The sequence below is a fragment of the Natrix helvetica genome (assembly GCF_964273705.1).
Source record: "Natrix helvetica genome assembly, chromosome: 3".
Classification (NCBI taxonomy): Eukaryota; Metazoa; Chordata; class Lepidosauria; order Squamata; family Natricidae; genus Natrix; species Natrix helvetica.
The window spans coordinates 144,768,681-144,791,713 of record NC_138549.1 but is presented as its reverse complement, the minus strand read 5'-3'; the positions used below and the strand labels follow the sequence as shown (position 1 = coordinate 144,791,713).

Sequence of the window (23,033 nt, the reverse complement as noted above, 5' to 3'; positions counted from 1 at the left end):
AAATGTGGCTCTCAAAATAAATTTCAATCGTGGTTTTGCTCAGTTGAAAAAAAAGGTTGCCCACCACTGGGCTAGGTTAATCTCATAATAATGGTTAAGAGGTTATGGGGATATCAACCAAGAATTGGTAGAAGTGGATTATGTTGATAGTGTTATGGAGCAGAGGAGACACATGCATGCATTTTGTATATTTTTCAGATGTTCCTTTTGTCCTTTCATCACCCTGATTCTGGTCTTATTATTAATACTGGTCATTAATCAGCACCATCCAGCAACCAACTTATTCAGGTGGAAGGTACAATCAAGTATTGAAAGCAAATATTTGCATTTCATTACAAAGCAAGTCCTCACTGCCTCTCTTTGATCACTGTTTCAGTGTTAAGAAACAGGCTTCAGTAAGGTCTTACTTGAAATAATAGTATGCTTTCTTTTTTCAACCATCTGAAGATTAAATATATTCAGATGTTCTCTGAGTTTTGAGTCACACAGATCTGAAAAGCATTTGAATGCTGACTAAGGTTCTGTAGGTTACATGATAAAACCAGTGGGCGTTAATGTTTTATTTCAAAGGTTTCTTTTGGGTTCTGTTTCTGGATATCATTTTAAGCATTTTTCTTTGAAATATAATTGAATTCATTTTTATTGATAGCTATAAAGGTAGGGTGGTTGTTGCAGTACAAGCCCAAATCTTAGCATTTCAGTGCATGCCAATTATTTATTTAAGCCACTGTTGATAAGACTTTTCAAGCCCTCAAAATTCTTATAAGGGAGATTTCCAGTGATGAATAAAATACAACAGTACAAATATGCGTACAAACTATATATTCTCCACAGATAATAGCAAAATTGCTTCCCCATAAATAGCATTGACATAGAATAATAGGGTTGGATTCTAGTTCAACTCCTAGGACTCAAGCAGGAGACCCTATAGGATTCCAATCGTCTCTTCCTGAAAACCTCCAATGATGAAGCATCCACAACTTCTTGTCTCTTCCTGAAAACCTCCAATGATGAAGCATCCACAACTTCTTAAAGTATTGGTAAACTGTTCCACTGTCTCGTCTCTTCCTGAAAACCTCCAATGTCTCATCTCTTCCTGAAAACCTCCAATGATGAAGCATCCACAACTTCTTGTCTCTTCCTGAAAACCTCCAATGATGAAGCATCCACAACTTCTTAAAGTATTGGTAAACTGTTCCACTGTCTCGTCTCTTCCTGAAAACCTCCAATGTCTCATCTCTTCCTGAAAACCTCCAATGATGAAGCATCCACAACTTCTTGTCTCTTCCTGAAAACCTCCAATGATGAAGCATCCACAACTTCTTAAAGTATCGGTAAACTGTTCCAATGTCTCGTCTCTTCCTGAAAACCTCCAATGTCTCATATCTTCTTGAAAACCTCCAATGATGAAGCATCCACAACTTCTTGAAGTATCGGTAAACTGTTCCACTGTCTCGTCTCTTCCTGAAAACCTCCAATGTCTCGTCTCTTCCTGAAAACCTCCAATGATGAAGCATCCACAACTTCTTGAAGTATCGGTAAACTGTTCCACTGATTGTTTTCACTGTCAGGAAATTTCTCCTTAGTTCTAGGTTGGATCGCTCTTTAATCATTTTCCACCCATTACTTCTTGTCCTGTCTTCTTTGTTACACTAGACATATCCAGTTCTCTTCAGACTGGAATTTTTATAAATATATTTTTTTCAATTAAAAATCATGGCTAATGGGATAATCATGTGAATCTATTTGTAAATCTCATAGACCTCCTCTTCACCTTTTTTTTGGGGGGGGGAAGCTACAGTTAAAGGTTGCAGCACAACACTAGACAACTTCTCCAATTTAATGTATCATTTCAGACTAATTGATCTATTATTTGTGAAATTCAGACATTTTCTCTCTTCTAGTCACCTGACACTTCATCAATCCTTCAGTATTTCCTGAAGGTGATGTTTTATATAATGCAGGGGTGTCAAACTAGTGGTCCATGGGCCAGATTCCTCATGTGCAGGCTTTGCCCACTCCAGCTCTGCAAAGGGCAATGTGGCACGGAAAGTTTGACACTTGCAATATAATACATTAGATTTGATATATTTATGATGTTATTATGTAATTATTCATTTATTATTCATTGACATATCAACATAAGAGTTTGCCTAGACAAATAATTGCTTCATTATTCTAGAAAGTATTTAATCATTGATATTTAAACTAATTCAGAATTCAGAATATAGTGGTATCCTATGTCCTTGCTTCTAGCTTCAACTTTTGCCTTCATGACATTCTTTATACATTCATACCCTGTTTCCCTGAAAATAAGCCCTCCCGGGATGATAAGCCCAATTGGGCTTTTGAATGCATGAGCTAAAATAAGCCCTCCCTTGAAAATATTTCAACACAGCAGCAGCAATTAGTTGACCATGCTCGCTGCCTCCTGCACCTCAAAAATAATAAGAAATCCCCAAAACTAAAGCCAAGTGCTTATTTTGGGGTCAAAAGAAAATAAGACCCTGTTTTATTTTTGGAGAAACAGGGTAGTAGAAGATATACTTTCTCTTGTTGGAGAAAACTAAATTAAAGTAATTAACTCTGCCTTTGTATTTTTACTCCCACCCAATGGAACACTGGAAATACATTATGTAAAGAAGTTTGAGATTCCCTGTTCATTGATCAGTTGGACACCTCTCCAAAAACAGAATTGACTGAATTTGTGTGATGGGAAAAACTGTTCCCATTTCCCAAAGATTGAGTTTGGAAGTGGGTGTGATCCTACTGAGAACTGTGGAAAAAAGCTTTCTCGTGTTAAAAAAACAAAGTATCCCTGATGAATCCTTAGGAGACAAGTAGTAGAGTAACTGCTTGGAATGTTGCCAATTGCTCCATTCTAAGCTCCTCCCTCTCCTTTCTCTGATCACCTGATATGCAATGCAAAGTATGCTGCCTACCTTGAGTTTCCCAGTGCATACAGAACATAGACACAAATGCATAAAACTGCATAGGGGGAGAGCAGAAAAATATGCATTATAGTTCTTGACATAGAAGAAAATGCAGGTGCCCCTTTCTGATAATGTGCCTGGAAAGAATCTCAAAGTCATGATTTGCTTACTTTCATATCTGCATTTAGTCATATTCTTTGAACAACTAGTGTAAGGAATCTTTCCCCTTTTGTCTTGGACATCTACCAGTATATCTAAAGAAACCCTGTCTCTTATTGTTAGCATTATTCACCAATCCCAGCTGAGTTTCTGCTTTCCTGACAGCAGCTCCTCAGTGCCTTTGTGACCTGGCCATCTATCCATTATAAATTCTTGGTAGTTTCAGATCCTCACAGAATGTTTTGGGTAGCTGGTTCCTTTCTTCTGCTTTCTTCTTTCTCTCTCTTGTTGAATTATTTGCAGTTGTATTTCTAGCTGAGAATTTCTTTTCATTTTGCCATTTATTTATTACTCTAAGTTTTGGAACATCTTGGCCTCCCATGGGGGAGGAGATATGTCTGGTCCCGCCCTCCTGATCTTCTGTAAGGGCCTGGCGACATGGCTCTGCCAGTTAGCTTGTGGCCCCAGCGGGAGAGTTTTATGCGGGAGGTGGTTGATGGACCAATTTCAGATCTCACCTCCTCCCCTGCACATCCTGCAGATATATGTGTTTGTATGGTTTTATTGCACCCAGAGTCACAATGCAGTGAGACGGGAAGCAAACAAATGTAATAATAAATAAAAAAATAAACTCTTTATCCAGATTATTGTACATCTGATATATTGAAGAACTGCTTTCAAGCCTCTATTTTGTGCTCTATAGACAATAATCACTGCATATGTGGTTGCTGTAAATCAGTGATATATTAGCTTTAAACCAGGCCTGGGGGTCGGATCCTCCCAAGGTCTGTTTTTGATGGCAGAGGGTTGCAAGACACTGTCACAGCTGAAAACGGAGCTCAGGAGCCCGTTTTCACTGGCAAAGACAAACACCCCCAACACAAGTGATATCAAGCTGGGCACACCCACCCTGGCCACAGTCATCCTTGCCCACCCCGGGGTCAAACACAACCATTAATGTAATCGAGTTTGACACCCCAGCTTTAAACAGTATGCCAGGATCACATATCAAACAAGAGTTAAATCACAGAAAGAGATTTTAAAAATGGGTGAGGAATAGCATTGATAGATTAAATATAAATATTATTTAATTTAATGATTTCATAATTATACCTTTACATACATCATTTTTGATACCTCTGTCCCAGATCTAAAGTGATTCCCAAATAGAAAAGAAATATATAAACAAAAACCAAATAACTAAACTCTTTCCTGATATATGTGTTCTCCCATTAAAATACTCCCATTCACACATATAGCAAAGGCAGAAAGGAGTCACAGAAAGATGGAGAGGCTATTAGCAGTTGTTACTGGTGACCACCAGAATCTGAATTATTCTAGATCCCATCTGGATGGGGGTGAACAAGGAGATGCGTTTCATACTTTCCCTTCTATCACAAATAATTCTCTTTTCATCTGCTTGTTGGGCTTCACCTTTCTAATCCAGCTGTCTCTGCTTTATAAATGACTTTACATAAACTGCACAGGCTTTATTTCATTCATTGCCAGGGAAAGATAGGGAGATTGGAGCTGAGCACACACAAATATGTGATGATTAAAAGCAAATGAAAGCAAATGCAGAAAGTTCCACTTGTATAAAGGCTAGCTTGAACAGCAACTCATTTGACTCCTCTTCCTGAATATTGCATAAAACATCTTACTCCTCAAATGCATTTGTAGGGACTGTTGTCAAATATTACAATATTCCCTACGAATCCATCAACATCATCCATCATGAGACATGACTCCATGCCTTGGTTGAAAGTTACATAATGTTAAAAGCTCATTTTAATGCATATGCTTGCACATTTATGCAGCAGTAGACCCTACTGAATTAACAGCATAGGATTATGCTGTCAGTGGTTCTCAGATTACGCTGTCAGTAATTTTCAGATGTTTTAAACTATCAGATTAAAACAATTAATTATCAGTTTAATAAAAGAAACTCTAAAAAGAAGAAAAAGAAGAGAGAGAGAGAGAGACAGAGACAGAGACAGAGACAGAGACAGAGACAGAGAGACAGACAGAGAGAGAGAGAATGAATGATGAATGAATGAATGAATGAATGAATGAATGAATGAATGAATGAATGAATGAATTCTGGAACCCAGACAAATTATGTAAATTAGGCATCTATTGAGATTTTACTAGCTATTAGAAGAGTCAGGAAGTTATGCAGGGTGTTATTCAGTGATAGAAATTCTAGTTTTACTTATTCAAGTGCATTTTCAACCACCCTGCAGAGGCTGGAAGGAATCCTGAAATGTTTAGGCTAAAGAATCATATAGTTGGCTTAAGTTTGGGTTTAGCATAACAGGTAAAGCCAGCCATTTTGGTTTATAAATCATAGTTTATGGTTAGGATTATGTATTGAATATATAAATTGTGTTAAATCCTGCTAAAGTGAAACTAACCTTTAGATGACCCTAACTGTTAATTTCAACTGTTTTGGAGGGAAACTGAGAACATTCATATTTGGGCGGGCTTTTCAAGTATTATGATTGGTTAAGGCCTTGTGGACCCAGAGTATAAATTACAGGGATTTTCCTGCAGTTCCTCAGTTCCAGTTTTGAATCAATAAATGCTGTTGCATCAATGCTGGTCTGTTCCTGCCTACTAAAGCCCACTACACAATAGTTTGGTTCTTTGTATCCACCTGGCGATTATCTCTAGTCCAACCTCTTGTGGTTTAACTAAACTATGACAATACAGTGTGGGAACTCAGCCCAGGTCACATATAAGTTAGCTAGATACAGAAATGATATGACTCCATCTAAGGAAGTTTCCTATTTTATTATCACACATCATTCTCTTCACTGAGAAGAAATTATCTAGCCTAGCCTTCACCTTATTTTTGTACTTTAAATGTAAGATATTGATTTTTATTCCAAATGCTGGTAGAGTTTCCTAGTATAATGATGTGTACATACTAACACCACTTTGCATAGTTTTAACTGTTTCTAGTCAGAAAAAAATGTAAAATATCTTTTAGAACCAGCTTTTCAGTGTTAATCATGAGCTAATCAAAATGTCAATTTAATCCTTTGTTTTTCTCTACATCTACTGCTCTAATCATAAATCCTTATGTTGTTTCAAGACATACTACTTCAGATTCTCATATTCGCAACATGATGCGTTATTTCAGAAGGAGACATTTTTCCTTGGTATCATAAACTAAACAAAAAGTAGATTTTTTTTCAGTTCCATGTCTTAACAGATACCCCAGAGTTGATAAAGAAACTTGTCAATCTTGGTCAACATGGTTTCATAGTGCATCTGAATTGTTGAGTCAACTTGCAAGAAATTTTCATCTTGAAGTATTAGATTCCAAAAAGCTAAGAAATCAGACTGCTAAAATGTTAAAGAATAATTGTCTAAGTAGGAGGAATAGGGCTTTGTAAAGTAATGCAATTGGACATTCATGTTTAGGGACTCATAACAAATTCATCAAATCCAAATTGCTGGAGATGAAAAGACGTTTTTGTGCATAAGCCGAGTACAAGATAGATTTTGACATTTGCTTTCTATTTAATGATTCTATAAAAATTATAATAACAATAGCCCAAAAAAATCCAACACAAACTAAAAGAAAGAAGAATAAAAAGAAAGAATAGAAGATGCAGGAAGGGAAAAAGGAAATAGAGAGACAGAAAAGAAAGAAAAGAAGGAATAAAGTAAAGAAAGAGGAAAGAAATATATAAAGATGTCACAAGTATAAACAATTTTAGTAACTTATCATTGCTTCTTAAAATACCACAAATGATATCTTCTTCCCATATCCCAAGTCTTATCTATAAATGAATCCATATTTCTGTTATCAGAAATAGCAACATAGCTATTAACCTTGATTAAATAAATTAATTTCATATTCTTTTCTTTTACTTCTAACAATCTAAATCTTCAGTCCATTCAAATAATGTCACAGAACTTCATTTCTTTTAATTTTTTTCTTTGTCCCTCCACACAAGATTCTTCAAAATGTTAAAAAGCCTCTTTTGTAAATACAATATAACTTATTTTTTATGATTGTTGTAGGTTGTCATCTGTTAATTCACTTTCAATTCAGTCTCAATCTTATCAGATAAATCTTGTTCCTCTTCTGTAATATCTTTTAGACCCAGTCTCTCCATAAGGGAAATGTTCTCTGTTGGCACTATTAAGATTAACTTCTATGTCCATTGTTCAAAATATATATTTCAATATGTCCAGAATTAGAATATTTGCTTCAATTACTAACTTTCAGCCATGTTTATGTGTTCTTTAATTGTTATAATTAATTTTATAAATGTAATTGTAATCTTTAGTTCCCTCTAATGTCCATTTCATTTAAAAAATCTTAAGTTCTTTTTTAAAAAAGCATTCAAAACAAAAGCATTTCCCCAGAGAATGAATTCCTTATCATTCCAAAATTTTATTTCATATTATCTGAGCCCTTAGCCCATTTGTAACATTCTTAAATCAAAATTTTAATCACTTGTTTGTTATTTATTTTAAAAGATTAAGTAGTTAGTTTTGCTAAGGGTTGAAGGAATCTTGCCCAGTGCTGTCAAACCAGTAAATTTGATTATTTCCTCTAAACCTATCTGTTAGATATTAACTCTATCTGCTGTGGTTTCCAACAAGGTCCTCTCTTCAGGCGGGAACAGAGATTGAATCCCATTGGTTAAGAGGTCTGACAGCTCCCTATAAAAGAGCTGCTGTCAGACCAAACAGTTGCTGGATTGTACAGACTTGTTCATCTATAATAAAGAGCTGTTGTTACATTAAGCCTTCTCATCACCCAATCTAACATTATCAGAGGCTGGTCTCTTGATCGCTGATAAGGAGCAGTTCTGTGAAGCACTTATAAGTGATTGGAGACTTCTCCTTTAAAATCCGGAGGTGTTTTGGAAAGCAAATCTACTCATTGGTTCTTCATTCTGATGCAGTTGTTGGCTCTGCTTTTCACAAAGTTATCTTCAGTCCTTATTTCCTCTGGAAATAGATAGATTTTGACATTTACATAGGACAGGCTCCACCTCCCAAACTGTTCTGCAGTTAGATGACAAAAAACTCTCCATGCTAATTTCAATTGCTGTTATTACAGTGACTGGGTAAACAGCAAAGAAGATCTGATGTATCTAATACTCTTCTAGGCACAGTTCCTTTTTCTGAGCTGTAGTTCCTTTTGAGTCCTCAGCTAATAAAACAAGAAGCAGCAGATATGGAAAGTTTAGCACATTTCTCTTTCTTGACATATCTTTGTTTCAAGTTGGAAATGGAATGAAAATATTCTTCTGTAGTCAGTTTGCTCTGTTTTCTAACTAATCTGCTTCTCAAGTAATATGAAGGGTACTTTCAGATCATCAGTGTTAAAGTCAGATTGAATTGCCAGATGGGGTATTTTCTGATGGTGGGATGGATGATAAAAAAACCATGTGGTTATTCTGCAAATGTGTCATTTGCCCAGCGTGATACTTAAAACTGACCCAATAGATCTGATCTATTTTTCCAATCTGGCCAAAATGTTAACACAGAGAGACTATTAATTCAAAGATGTTCTTTTGATTTAACTGTGAAATTATGAAACCTATCCAAAAATATAACCAAGGATTGTGCAGTACAAAAAACTATAGTTATATTTCTGCCTTTGTGACATTTTTTTATCTCCTTGGGTCAGGGAAAATTAATTCTGGCATGTTGTTTTCATTTTGGTTTTCTTTAGAGGCAGTTTGCCATTTCTTATCTTATTAGTATACAAACTGGCCTTTAAATGCATGGAAAAGCATCTCTTCATCCATATCATGAGCGGAGGGATCTGAGGCGTCTGTTAGCACTCATCCCCACCCCAATTATCGTACCATGACACTGTGCTGTTGACGGACTTTCTGGCTAGTGTCTTAATTTAAAACTGGAAATATATTTCTTTCCATCTGAAGTTTCTTTCCATTCCATCTGAAATTTCTCATTCATCCCTACACAGAAGCTTCTCTACGTTATGTAGTAGAAGAAAAAGACAACAATAGATAGCTGGAAGGATGATATGAAAGAGTGTAGCAATAGCACTTAGAATTATATACTGCTTCACAGTGCTTTACAGCCTCTCTAAGTGGTTTACAAATGTCAGCATATTGCTTCCAATAATCAGGCTCCTTATTTTACTGACTTCAGAAGGATAGAAGGCTGAGTCAACCTTGAGCTGGTCAACCTTGAGCTTGTCAGGATCGAACCCCTGGCAGTCAGCAGAATTAGCCTGCCCTCTAACCACTGCACTACCAAGGTTTGCTAATGATAAACCCCCAAATTACATACTGCACTTATTAAACAATACTTTTAGAAACACCATAGCTCCAGGTCCTTCAATACCTGCAGGAAATGAGGGGAAATACTTTTTTGAAAATTTGAATAAGGTAGTCCTCAGCTTACGATCACAATTGAACCCCAAATTTCTGTTGTTAAATGAGACATCTGTTAAGTTAATTTTTCATGTTTTTCTTTCCCTCCTTAGATTAAAGAGATTTTCAGCCTACTCCTGTGTACCAATCACTGACAAACCGTGCTTCCTCGTAAGCAATTTCCATGTGGGAAGCAACTTGATCAGAAGCACACCTTGAAAGCAGGATCTTTCATGAAGGGAAACTGAACTCCTGGATGATTGATTTGATAGTGAGTCATGCATTCTTCTTAATGTACAAAACTGTTGACTTTCCCCCCCCCTTAAAATCATATCAAAAAGGTCAGCACCACTATTATGGTCTGACTTTCATCGTTAGATGGTTTTGCTGTGAGTTTCAAAAAGAACCAAGCGAAAGGATAATTTCATTCTTTAACGAATTCCAGAAATGTACGATACAGAAGAAAATAGTTATGTTTGGTTTCATTGTTCTAGCGTCTTTGAACTTTTAATTTCAGAAGTTGGGATGGTTGCTTGAAAGCCTCTGACTCAAAGGTGATTTGTTTCCATATAGCACACAAGAAGCAAGATTTTATGTATAGTTCAGAAATTTTTATCATTTACGTGTTCAGGTTCAGATGGTGTCTAGGCTATACTCAAAGCGATTTCTGAGTTGAATAGGAAGGGCTATGCATACTTTAAAATAATTTGGAAGAACAGTTTCAGACTGGGCACATATTAATCAACTGTGTGGTTCTTAAAACAACTGCATCTATTTGCAGGCTCGTGTGAACCTTCCAAAAACATAGTTCAATGAATAACAGACAGGGACTTGGCTTGTATGAGGTCCAAAGCATTTCTTCAGAATTATTTTTCTTTTGTTTTTATTGATCATTTTCAAAGTGAGCACAGCTACTGAAGGAAGATGAATGCAATGTATGTTTTAAATATGAATGGATTTTAAATATTTATACAGTGGACATATGGATCAGTTTGCTGATACAATAATACGTCAATGACTTGTTTAATGTCCAGAAGAAATGGCATTCTACAACTTTGGGTTTTCTTTAGTGTTTCCTCTGTTGTAGTAACTGACAGATTAGTTTGAATTGTTCTTCTCAGTGAACAATAGATGTGGGTTACATGTTGATTTATTAGTACCTCGGCAGTATTTTTGGAACGATCAATGCATACTGTAATAAGGATCCATTTCTATCTTTAGCAGAAAGATGGAGGCAGCTTTCATTTGTTGTTAATACTATTTTTCTGTTAGAAATAAGACAGTTCTGAACTGTCACTGTTATTCAGAGGATTTGGGAGGGGGGATATTGTATGATTATTGCTATTGCATACAGAAACAATGCAGACCTTTAAATCTCTATGCAAAACAGACAGTGAACATAGAGAAAGTGCAAGCTTCTGCCATAATTAAATTCACCATGTGTGCTACGGTACCTCTGGATAGGCAGTGATAATAGAGCGAGAAGCTATGAATGGGAAAGCTATATTGTATTATTGCCTGCTAGTGAAACCAGAGAATTGCCAGCTCAAGGTGTAAACTAACTGATGGCACCAATCTCATGTAGTGTCTGAACAGTGCTAATTACTGTTCTCTCCTAGGATTTATTGAAAAATAGTGTGAGAAAAGGCATTCACAAGGGGGGCCAAAGCAGCCAAAATGCTGAGTGCAACAGTAGTTTGAAGGCCCACCCCATCTATGGAATTTGAATGATGGTTGTGTCCACCATTTTGCCTCACTTGGCTCCCACCATTGCAAATGCATCTGATGGGCACTAAAATGGAGGAACATCAACCAACTTCCCCATATTAATGAGGTTACTGTAATATCAATTACAGAATACCTGATTGCCAGATATGTGTATAATTACAGGGGACTTGATTTGCACCTTCAGATCAGGATTTTATTAGTGTTCAAATCAGAATGCTTTTTTTTTGCTTTTGCTTTCAGGATGTTGCTAAATGTCCTTGATTCAACATTAGGTTATATGCAGGGCATTTGCAGAAGTCAAAAAAAAAGTCAGGATTATGGTTTGGGTATACAATCTAAGCCTTGCCTCTCTATGTATGTCACATGTAATAATTCCCTTAACATAACATACCTGCAAAGCTGAATAAGAAGTATATGTGTATGGAAATTAAAATTATTTATACTGAAAAATGTGTTGAAATGATGCATATTTTACACAGTTTATAAAAACGTAGAATGTAGAAAATAAAAAATAGTAATTTTATGAATAAATACACTTACTGATCTTATCTGGAAATGAACCTGGGAGATTAATATTTTCAAAATTATAGGTGAACCATCTTATATGAAAGCTGCTCTTTCATTATTTTCGGATCTATAGCATGATTCCTATGTTCTAAAACAAAAATGCAGGAGCAAATGTAGTAGGTATCTCAATGCTTCTGAGATCTGTACTGAGGCCAGGCCCCTTGTCACTTATCTATTAATCAATAGGTCTTTAAGAAGGGGCTGATAGCCTGAAAGGCTCAGCCATGAAAATGGAAGGGGGAGGAGACAAAAGAAGAAAAGATGTTAAAAAGGGACAATCCACAAAACTGTCCTAGCTCATAAAAGTGAAAGAATCATATCCTTTACAATGCTTGTTATAATGATAGGCTCAACTGCTCATTAGGGACATTATTTTAAATTGATATTCCTTGCAGTTCATAACAGTTAGCCGTACATTTCTCAAACAGTTTGGAGAGGGATGGAAAAGACAACACATAGCTTTCACTAGAGGACTGTAAAAAGATGCAAAATATTCTTATTACTCTGTTCCCATTTGCAACCCAGATATGGTGGCCTTAGTTCAAATATAATAATAATAATAATAATAATAATAATAATAATAATAATAATAATAATAATAATAATAATACTGATTTGGACATTTTGGACCGAAAAACCAGAAAACTAATGACAATGCACTACAGTTTACATCCACGTGGTGACACTGATAGACTATACCTGCCCCGAAAATCAGGTGGCAGAGGATTATTACAAGTGAAGCAAATAGTTGAAGAAGAAAAACATGCACTGGCTGATTATTTAAAAGAAAGTCAAGAACATCTATTAATCGAAGTAAAGAACAAAAATCTATTGAAGGCCCAACAGACGAAACAAGAATACAAAAAAGATGTGATAAAATCAAGAATGGAGAGTTGGCAGAACAAAGCATTACATGGTCAATTTCTGGAAAAAATAAAAGATAAAGTGGACAGTAAAAAAACTTGGTTATGGTTAACAACAGGTACATTAAAGAAAGAAACAGAGTCACTAATCCTGGCTGCGCAAGAACAAGCTATCCGAACAAATGCCATTAAGGCCAAAATCGAAAAATCCTCTGATGATGCCAAATGCAGACTCTGCAAAGAAGTTGATGAAACTGTTGACCACATACTCAGCTGCTGTAAAAAAATCGCGCAGACTGACTATAAAATGCGGCACAATTCAGTGGCACAAATGATCCACTGGAATTTGTGCAAAAATTATAATATTAAAACAGCAACAAACTGGTGGGAACATAAGCCTGAAAAAATCATCGAGAGTCAGATGGTCAAGATCTTGTGGGATTTTTGCATACAAACGGATAAAATACTGGCGCATAATACACCAGACATCACACTGGTTGAGAAAAATAAGGTTACAATCATAGACATCGCAATACCAGGTGATAGCAGGGTCGCCGAGAAGGAATATGAAAAAATCACAAAATACCAGGACTTAAAAATCGAAATCCAACGATTATGGCACAAACCAGCAGTGGTAATTCCAGTGGTAATCGGCACACTGGGTGCTATTCCAAAAGCACTGGAATTACATTTAAAACAGTTAAAAATTGACAAAATCACCATCAGTCAAATGCAAAAGGCTGCACTGCTTGGATCTGCACATATATTACGAAAATACGTTACGACGTCCTAGGCCCCTGGGTGGGGCCCGACTAGTAATTAATGCCAAATCCGGCGAAACAACTGGCCGCTGTGATACACTTCTGATAATAATAATGATGATGATGATGATGATGGTAATAATCTGCTGTGCTTCTTTTCTGTTAAGGCTTCCAGTGTTCTGCGCTCTCATCTATTTGTGTAGGCTAAATCAGTGTTTCTCAGCCTTGGCAACTTTAAACACTCTCAGAATTCCCCAACCTGCATGCTGTGGCAATCACATATCTCAAAGCTGGCAAGATTGAGAGACACTGGATTAAATAAAAGCATGTTTAAATAGTTCATGCTCATCTGTGTTCAGTACATTGATTTAATGACAGATTGCATGTATGTAGTACTGTGGAGTCATTTTCTGGGGTGGGGGAGAATAAAGGGTTTTCTTTAATATACAGTCCCATCTTAGAGTTTCTGCATTTTCTCTTTTAAAATCTGCAAAGAAGGAGAACCTTTGTTGTCCAAATAATACAGGGTTGCTATGTATGCCTCTCTCATTAACATACTCTCTGACAAATGGATTAAGTAGCTTCTTAAGCATTTCCGAATGGCATGAAAAGTTACCTTCCCTTTCTTGTCATCCTTTTAAAGATTTAACATTTGCTGGCATGCCTTTGCTCATTTGTCTTCTGTCCCCTTGCCTTCAACCTCCTTACATATCTAAAGTGTTCCAAATGCTTCATTGCAGTGGCTGCCCACTTCCTCTTGCCTGTTTGTTTGTAGCTTTTTAAATAAAGCGCTATGTACTTTATTCAGGTATACCACTAAGCAGCTCTACTCCTAGGGTTCAAAAAAGTAATTTTAAAAAACAAACTTATGACACCTTCATGGTTGACATTTCCATTCAAATGGCAAGAGATTACGCAATCCAGATGTTGGTTTACAGTTCCTTGCATCCTTTGTCAATGGCCATTCTAACCAGTGCTACTGAAAATAGGAATTCTACTGGAATGAGTACACCATATTTGATGTAAGATTTCCTGGCTTAGATACCACCACAGACTTGAGACAACAGAACATTTTCTGCCAATACAAGAGATAGACAATGAAGAACATTCATACTCTCTATCCACCAGAGCTTTCAGTCATTTTCACTGAGATCCAAGAAAATGCATACTTAATGCTGTGTCTCCAAGAGTTATTGGGAACAGCGTTACTTAAAAAGGAACATATTTTTAGGAGAGATTTAGCATGCTCTTTAAAATTATGTTGGAAATAAAGGAAAGTCTTTAAGTTCAGCTCAGCTCCAGGTGACATTATTGCTATATCCCTGTAAAGGTTTCTATTATTATTATTATTATTATTATTATTATTATTATTATTATTATTATTATTATTATTATTATTATTATTATTATTATTATTATCATCATCATCATCATCATCATCATCATCATCATCATTATCATTATTATTTTGGAGTAATACAAGCATACTTTGCTATAGTGTCCTTTAATAAAACTTTGTCAGCTTCTCAGTTTAGTTTACAGACCTGGGATTCCCCAATGATCTCCTGTGCAGGTATTATCCATAGGTATTAACTCTATTTTCAAAATTAGTCAAGAATGGATGGGTACTATGATAATAAATTGGGACTGACTTGAGAGAGTCCTAATTATTAGAGAACCTGCCACGTTTTATTTGCCAGATTCATAGCAAAGGAGACATTTATAGAGGGGATGGTGACCACTTTAAAAACATGCAAGCATATTCTCAAAAATATATTTTGATCAAAGCATTTTGGAAAACATAAAGTGGTGCAAGCTAGTTGACAATTTTTGAAAAAGCTTTAGTATGTTCTACATGAGCCTACCTTGAAAGGTATCCTGATACTACATCTGGGAACAAAATATTGGGATTGCACGATTTGTCACTTACTTTTTGCACAGGATTTAAATGTTGGTGTTAATGCAAAGAAAAAAGTGTTCAGTATAAGAAAGACTACAAGAGATGAGATTCTAAGGGTTCAAAGGGGGGAACCTTTAAGATATAAGGATAAAGAAATAACCATTTTAAAACAGATACCAAAAAAAATAAGAGATAAGAGGAAGAAATTTTACTCTTTAACCAAAAAAATGTATGAAAAAAGTATCTGGTTTAGATGGCTAATTCCAGAAGGGTTGTTAATTTTCTGGGAGGGAGGTAGAGTGAGAATTAACACAGTGGTGGAGGCGGAAGCCTTCATGGAAAAACACAAAACTCTTCTAGACGGAACAGGAGACAGTGCGCAAGATATGAAAGAGGGAGGGGCCATGGCTCTGCCAACAGACAGGGGAGAGGAGGCAGCAGTGAGGCTCAGGTCACAGAAATGAATTAAAAGTACATTGCAATTGTTAATACAATGAAATGGTTAGAAGTGATGTAATAAATGATTGAAGATGTTAAAGAATTTGAAATCTAAACTGCTAATGTGTATGTAGTAATGATATTTTGATATGTATAAAATAAGAGAGAGATGTAAGATCCTGGGGAGGCACCACCTTCCGTATGATGTAGCTGTCAAAATTTTTCTCCATACTTATGTACCCTTTTCCCCAAAATAGTTGAAAAAACCAATAATTTTTTTTTAAAAGAAAAAAGTGTTCAGTATAGTGGCTACGGCATCAGCCTAGAAACCAGGAAGCCATGAGTTCTAATCCTGCCTTAGGCAAGAAGCCAGTTGGGTGACTTTTGGCTAGTTACTTTCTCTCAGCCCTAAGAAGGGCCTGTGAGATATACAGAGTTTGTAGGTCTACATATATTCTCCCCTTATTAGAGAGATTGCCAGGGAGGGCAGACAATTTTTATGTAGGCTTTCTCCTCCAGGACAAAAACCCGGCTACCACGTATGCAGTGGCAAAATTCTATGTTGCTGCAATGTCCACAAGAAAAAAATTGGTTACAGAAGTATAGTTGTCATCTTGTACCAATTATTTGGACACATCTCTAACAATTTCTGGACCATTGTATTTACTCCCATACTTGTCGGCTTTTCACCCACATAAACCAGGGAGTGACCCGAACAATTTGAGAACATGTATGTTATTATCCACCTTTAATGTCAATACTTTTAAATATATATTTTAATGTCAGTACTTTTTAATATATTGTAAAAAGTAATGTATATTGCTGGCCTTTGACCGTAATAAAGATTTATACTTACCATATACTCTTTCGGCCCTAAGAAGGAGGCAATGAAAAATCTTATCAAGAAAACATGATAATGCAAGTTTATCAAGCAAGCTCCGAGAGGTAGACTCATCTGAACAAAAGATACAAAAAAAATGTGAAAGACCGAGGACCTGACTCAGGTCCTCTTTTCTATAAGTTAAAGAAGCCCACCAGGAGATGAAGGATGGGTGGAATGAAAAACCTTCTACTAGATACATATTTTCTTAGTCAAACTCTGACAACATCGTTATGTGCTCAGCTCCAAATTGTCATAGATGTTGAGCTACAGCAGGTAATCCTAAAATTATGAATAGCCATCCTGTTGCTACTTCATTACAGACCTTTCTTTGAATTTTAAAATCCTCTATAATCATATGTTATTATTTGGTTATTTTAAGTAATTTTGTCCTGGCGACATTTTTAGAACTTCTTGGTGTTATGCTGATGCCTGTTATTTTAGTTGCTGGTGCTTTTAATGCATTGATGCTATTGTACATCACCACGAGAGCAATTTGCCAAAGAGTGACTAATCAATCTTACAAACAAACAGTTCTGCAGACAAAAAAAAAAAAAGCTGGAAAATGACTGAGATCTGAACATGTTCACCCAGCATAAAAGACACTTTTCAGTCTTTTCAGATGAGTTGTTTAGAAGAGGGCTAGCCATCCATTTGCCAGGGTTGGAAGTAGGAACAGCCACCAGTAAGATAACAATAAGTCATTGAAGCAAAATAGGGAGAGCCAGATGTTTGATTTCTCTTTCCTGGATTATTCTATTTAGTATGTTGCAATTAACTCCTTTGCTGTTTCTGGATGCCATTAAGGATGAGAACAAAATCTGTAGGCGTTGTATTACACATCCTCATCTATGCCTGATTCATAGATGAAATGTCGGTCTGTCGCACTTTTAGCTATGCTCATGACTTCATAAACTCAAGCTGTATAGGAACATATGCATTTGATTAAGGCATGGTGTGATCCATTGGAAAGTGAGTGCAGGGAAACATTAGTAATCTGGATCTTTATGCTCTGGATCTTGCATGTGCTAAACCAAATTCCATTGTAGTTTCTGTTTGCTATGCAAATAGCATAACCATTGTAAATGATGTAATTTGCCCTTCTAGCCAGTTCTAAAATGAGGTATTATTTTATTTACCAGGCTCTGGGAACAGACCTGTCCCCATTTATTCCATTAAAACAATGTTTCACTGTAACCTATAAAGCGCTGATCCAGTTGGTAATCTGACTGCATACCCCAGGGTACCCCATAATGTACCAAGGAGCTCTAGCAGATGAAGTAGCAGAAATTAATGGAATCAGCATCCTGTTATGATGATGAGGATGATAACATATCAGTACTTCTCCAATCTTATTCAGTAGAATGTCAGCCAGTGGTTTATTTAAACTATCCCATAGCCTATGGAAGATCTGCTGTTTGGTGGTTGGAAGGGATGGGATAAAATAAGTTAGGATTAATCCAGGCAAGGCAGAATGGCTCTTCCTGCAGAAAAATATTATCAGCCCTCAAGCTTACTCTGTTTGGAGTGGACCTCCCTCCAAAGGACCAGGCCCATAATTTGGGACTTTCCTGGATTCACAACTCTTACTGGAGCAGCAAGTGGAGTCTGCGACCAGCTGACCTTTTGGCTAGCTTAAATATTAACCCACAGATTGCAGCTCATTTTATAATAGGGGGAAATAGTGATTCACATCCTCAGTGCAAAGCAATAGCACTTAGATATGTACTGCTTTATGGTGCTTTACAGCCCTCTTTAGGGGGTTTACAGAGTCAGCATATTTCCCCCAACACTCTGGGTCCTCATTTTTCCCACCTCGGAAGGATGGAAGGCTGAGTCAACCTTGAGCCTGGTGAGATTCGAACTGCCAAATTGCAGGCAGCCGGCAGTCAATAGAAATAGCCTGCAGTACTGCACTCTAACCACTGAGCCACCACAGCTCAATACTGGACTACTCTAACTTATTCTTTTTACAGTGACTTTGAAGACTTCTCAGAAACTAGAATTAGTGGCAGAATGCAGCCGTTTTTATGTTTGGCAAATGACAGCACTTTATAGTATGACACCAATATTGTGCAACATTGCTACCAGTAAAATTTCTGAACTTGCAAACAGTATACTTGTGTAATTCTTCAAATGATATATTTCATTCAGATGCCAGGAGCTAAACTTTTTGATACCGCTGTAATAACAAATGGGGAAGTTGTAACATAAAAATTCTAAAGTTATGATTATTACCTCTTAAATGGTGCTGACTAGTCTCCAATCTTATGATCTTTTATATATTGCAATTACTATTTATGAATAAATATGAATTGGTACAAATTTCATGTCAAAAATTACCCAGAAATTAAATAGATTCAATCTGAAGGTTTTATCAGTTTCTGCAAAAGTGTTTATGCATGTATAAAGATCTATTGAATCTTTGGATAGGTTTGGATAACAAAGTACAGTATCTGACTCAATTTGACATATTCAATCAATTCAATGTTTCAACTTGAACATTCAGTTGGGGAGATGTTAATTGAAGTATATCCAAATTTAAAATAGAAAACGAAATCTTATGGAGTCTATACATTTGTATTGGTGCCTTTTTTGCACATAGTTACTCTAGGCAACTACTCTGTAGTAAGATGTAAAAAAAGCAAACCTATGTTGTCTTCTCTGTGTATTATTAGCATTAATTAAAGCATTTATGCAAAAAAGATCAACAGCTAGAAGTCCAAAACTTGTTGTATTTAACAACTCTTAAACTTTTGCTGGAATAGGATTCTCCCTGAGTTCCAGATGGCTCTTACCATGATAGCGTTCAGGAAGGCCTTAAATACCTGGATATTTTCCCAGGTCTTGAGATAGAATTGATGAAATCTGCCACATTAGAGATGAATGTTGTTTGTTTGTTTGTTTGTTTGTTTCTGTTGTTGTGTTGATGTCCAGACTGCCAGTGTGTTACATCTCTCATTGTATTTGTACGTATATTATGGCATTTGTATTCTGTTTATATTGTGAGCTACTCAGAGTGTCTCTCGAGTCAGGCAGTGCCAAAATCAAATTGAATAAATAAATACGGAAGTGGAAGGCCCTGAGACAATATCTATGCAGTCCAATTACTGTTTAAAATATTCAGTTAAAGCTTTTGAGTCAAACATGCTTCCAGCATACATACATTTTGAGTGAGAACCTCAGTTTGAAGCCAAGTCTGGCATAGATTGGACAATGAGTAAAATAGGCAGGGCTACATCATAAATGTAGACAGAGCCAAAATTGCCATTTCTTCCTGTTTTGGGGAGTGGGCATTGATTGGGAATTTGTTGCTTTGCTCTTAATTTATGTTAAGCCTACCAACTGTAGCCTGAGAAGAACCTAGGGATGCAAAAAAGTACTTGGGGTTGCATATTGGGTTGGATTCTGGACTTGAGTTTGCCCATTCTCGGTGTTTCATTTCCAGATATAATACAACAGTGTTTCTCAACCTTGGCAATTTTAAGATGTGTGTGCTTCAGCTCCCAGAAGTGTCATGCCAGCATTTGGAATCAAGCACTTCTTTCAAGGCCAGGGGTGGGATTCTACCAGTTTGGACTGGTTCAGGTGAGCCAGTAGCTCCGACAATCAAGTGGGCCTGCCACTTACCTATATCTTCTCAGCTTTACGCTTTACTTACCTATATCTTCCCAGCTGAAATAAGTGCGTAATCACTGAACAGGTTATTAAACTGGTAGGATCCCACCACTGTTCAAGGCTATTATATAGGAGCAGGCTTTCATTTATCATCAAGCATACACTCAAGAGATGGTCACTGGCTTTGAAGAATTTACCTTTAATGTAAAATATGTATTAGCAAACATTTTCTTTGTAATTTCCCAAATATTTTATTCCTATGCATCTTCTGACATGAGTCAGAAGATGTATTACCTGTCCACTTCTGATGAATACTTTTTGCTTCATTTATATTTCTGCTTATTAAATAATTTGTATAGTTCAAACTCATCTTCATTTGCCTAGCCCATTCCATTCACTTTCTGCCTGAATGAAAGGTGATTTCCTTAGATCATAAAATGATTTTCCAGCATGGAAAAAAATATAATGTTCAGGAGTTTTAAACAATATCACACTAATTTGAATGTTTCTCACAAATAATACAAGTGACTCATATGTATAAGTATGGTTTCAAACTTGGTACCAAAAGATTAAACGTAAAATATCCCTATGCAATTTAGTTATGTTTTTGTGAAGGTAAAATAAAGTATTTTTGTTTTTAAAAATTGACGTTACCATTCGGATTTCACTTTTATTTGGATATCTTTTTTATTCCAATAAGAACACACAAACCACTAAGTGAATATTGTAAGTACACCAAATGAAGCATTTCAGACTTGTGGAATCTTCTGTTTTTACTAGAATACAACCAAGAAATCATCAACTGAAACTAGATTTAAAATGGTGATGCAGAGATGGAATTATTTAAAGCTTCCTACCTGCCACACTCATTCATAGTAAGATATAAACTAGTACTATTAAACTCAGGTATATCTGAGTTGTTGGAAAATCTGAATATCCTAACACAACCCATTAAAACTGTCCACCAGAGAAATGCAAGGCAATTAACTAATAATCAAATTTTGCAAGGATGGAACACTAAAGCTGGGACAGATTTTTTGGGGATTAAATTTCTGGTAGTCACAAATGCTCCAATCACCCAGAGATCTATTCAGATCTATACTTGGTCCACTTTGGTGCTAAAGTACCATGCATAGTACCTCATGCTCTAGACTAGGGGTGTAAAACTCACATCGTCATGACAGCGTCACATGACGTATCAGGACTTTTTTCCCCTTTGCTAAACCGGGCATGGGCGTGGCCAGCACGTGATGCATCCGGCCCGCGGGCCAGGAGTTTGACAGACCTGCTTTAGACCCAGTGTTTCCTAGCCTTGGCAACTTGAAGATGTAGGGACTTCAGCTCTCAGAATTGAAGCTAGGCCAGGCAGTGAATTTTGGGAATTGAAGTCCACACACTTTCAAGTTGCCAAGGTTGAGAAACACTGCTCTAGAATTCAAATTTATGTTGTTTTGTGCTTGGGATGTTGATGGGATGTCCAGCCCAATGATTTGCTGACTGGTTTGAAAAGCATTCTCTAAGGAAGAACTCCTTTTTTCAAACAGCAACTCCTAGCAAGTAGCTTCAGTATCTTTATGCTGTAATCACACACACACACACACACACACACATATATATATCTTCTTCTTAATTACAATCATGTGATTTGTTTTGGTGTATTTCTCCCCCTCCCTTACTTATATATTATTATTTAGGCGACATGCTTGCTTCTAAGCACTTAATTATCCTCCTGGGATGTGTTTCATTTATTCATTAAGGCAAGATACTGAGCTGTTGTTTTGCTTTATTTCCCTATGCATTCTCATTTTAACAATATTGAAACAAATGAAACTGGCTTGTAAAGTCTGTCCTGATTTGTGGTCTCTTTTCATTTGACTGCTTGGATGCCCTGACACCATGCTGAAGAAAGCTTTCAGGAAGTTGTGAGGAGTTATTTGTTTGGCAAACAGAAGATCCTTGAAAATTGGAAGGTAAATCATGTCACTGGTTCAAGCCAAGAGAGCATGCCGCTGACTTGAGAACAGAAAGCCACGTGGAATCAGCAAGGCCTGTGCCAAGTCCTCTGGCATGCAATGTCTTGCAACAGCCTGCAGTCTCCTCTGGATATGGAGCTGGCAAAGCCTATGCAGTCCCACTGCTATGCTGCTTGAGGCAGGACAGCTGTGCCACATGCCTGACTTATAGCAGGTCATCTGCAAAAAATATGGTCAATCACTTTCTATTGCATTATGTTTTCTGCATTGTGCAACTCAACCAACAGCTGAGAGTAGGATTGTCAGTGAGGAAGAAGATAAAGAAAAGGGGAAACTGGGCAAACCAAGAGTGGAATGAGAATTCCTCATTTTGCATTTCTCCATATTATATGTAGATTGAGAGTTTCTGCACTGGAGACAAATTCCTTGTGTCTAATCATAATTGTCCAAATAAAGTATTCTATTCTATATTCTCTTCTCTTCTCTTTTATATTCTATATTCCATTCCCTGGTATAATTGTTAACACTTCCAAAAATTTCCCAAAAGGTAATGAATGTGTAGTCCTATGTACAATTATGACTTCTTTGCATATTTTCCCGCTCAGAAAATTTTGATTTATGACTCTATAATTCCTGGCTTCGTTCCTTAATTCTTCCTAGATAAAATGAAATCTCTGAATCAAGTTCAGTTACTAATTGCTTTATTGACATGTAGATGTAACGACATAGAAATAGTTTGCTACTCCTTCTCCTGCCATACTTTTTGAACTTCTGAATATATTCTACAGTTATGGTGGTCTCCCCTCCAAGCCTTAACCATGTCTGAACCTGTTTAACTG

At 36.5% G+C, this 23,033-nt stretch overlaps 1 protein-coding gene across 1 annotated transcript in view; it reads left to right on the top strand.

Moving 5' to 3' along the window:
• Positions 1-9,596: 9,596 nt before the first annotated feature.
• The window catches only part of DLGAP4 (DLG associated protein 4), a 328,200-nt gene continuing 314,763 nt past the window's right edge, over positions 9,597-23,033 (top strand). Inside the window, exon 1 of the mRNA XM_081947857.1 lies at positions 9,597-9,737. The gene's annotated coding sequence lies outside the window, so the exon portion shown is untranslated. The remainder of the gene's footprint in view (positions 9,738-23,033) is intronic.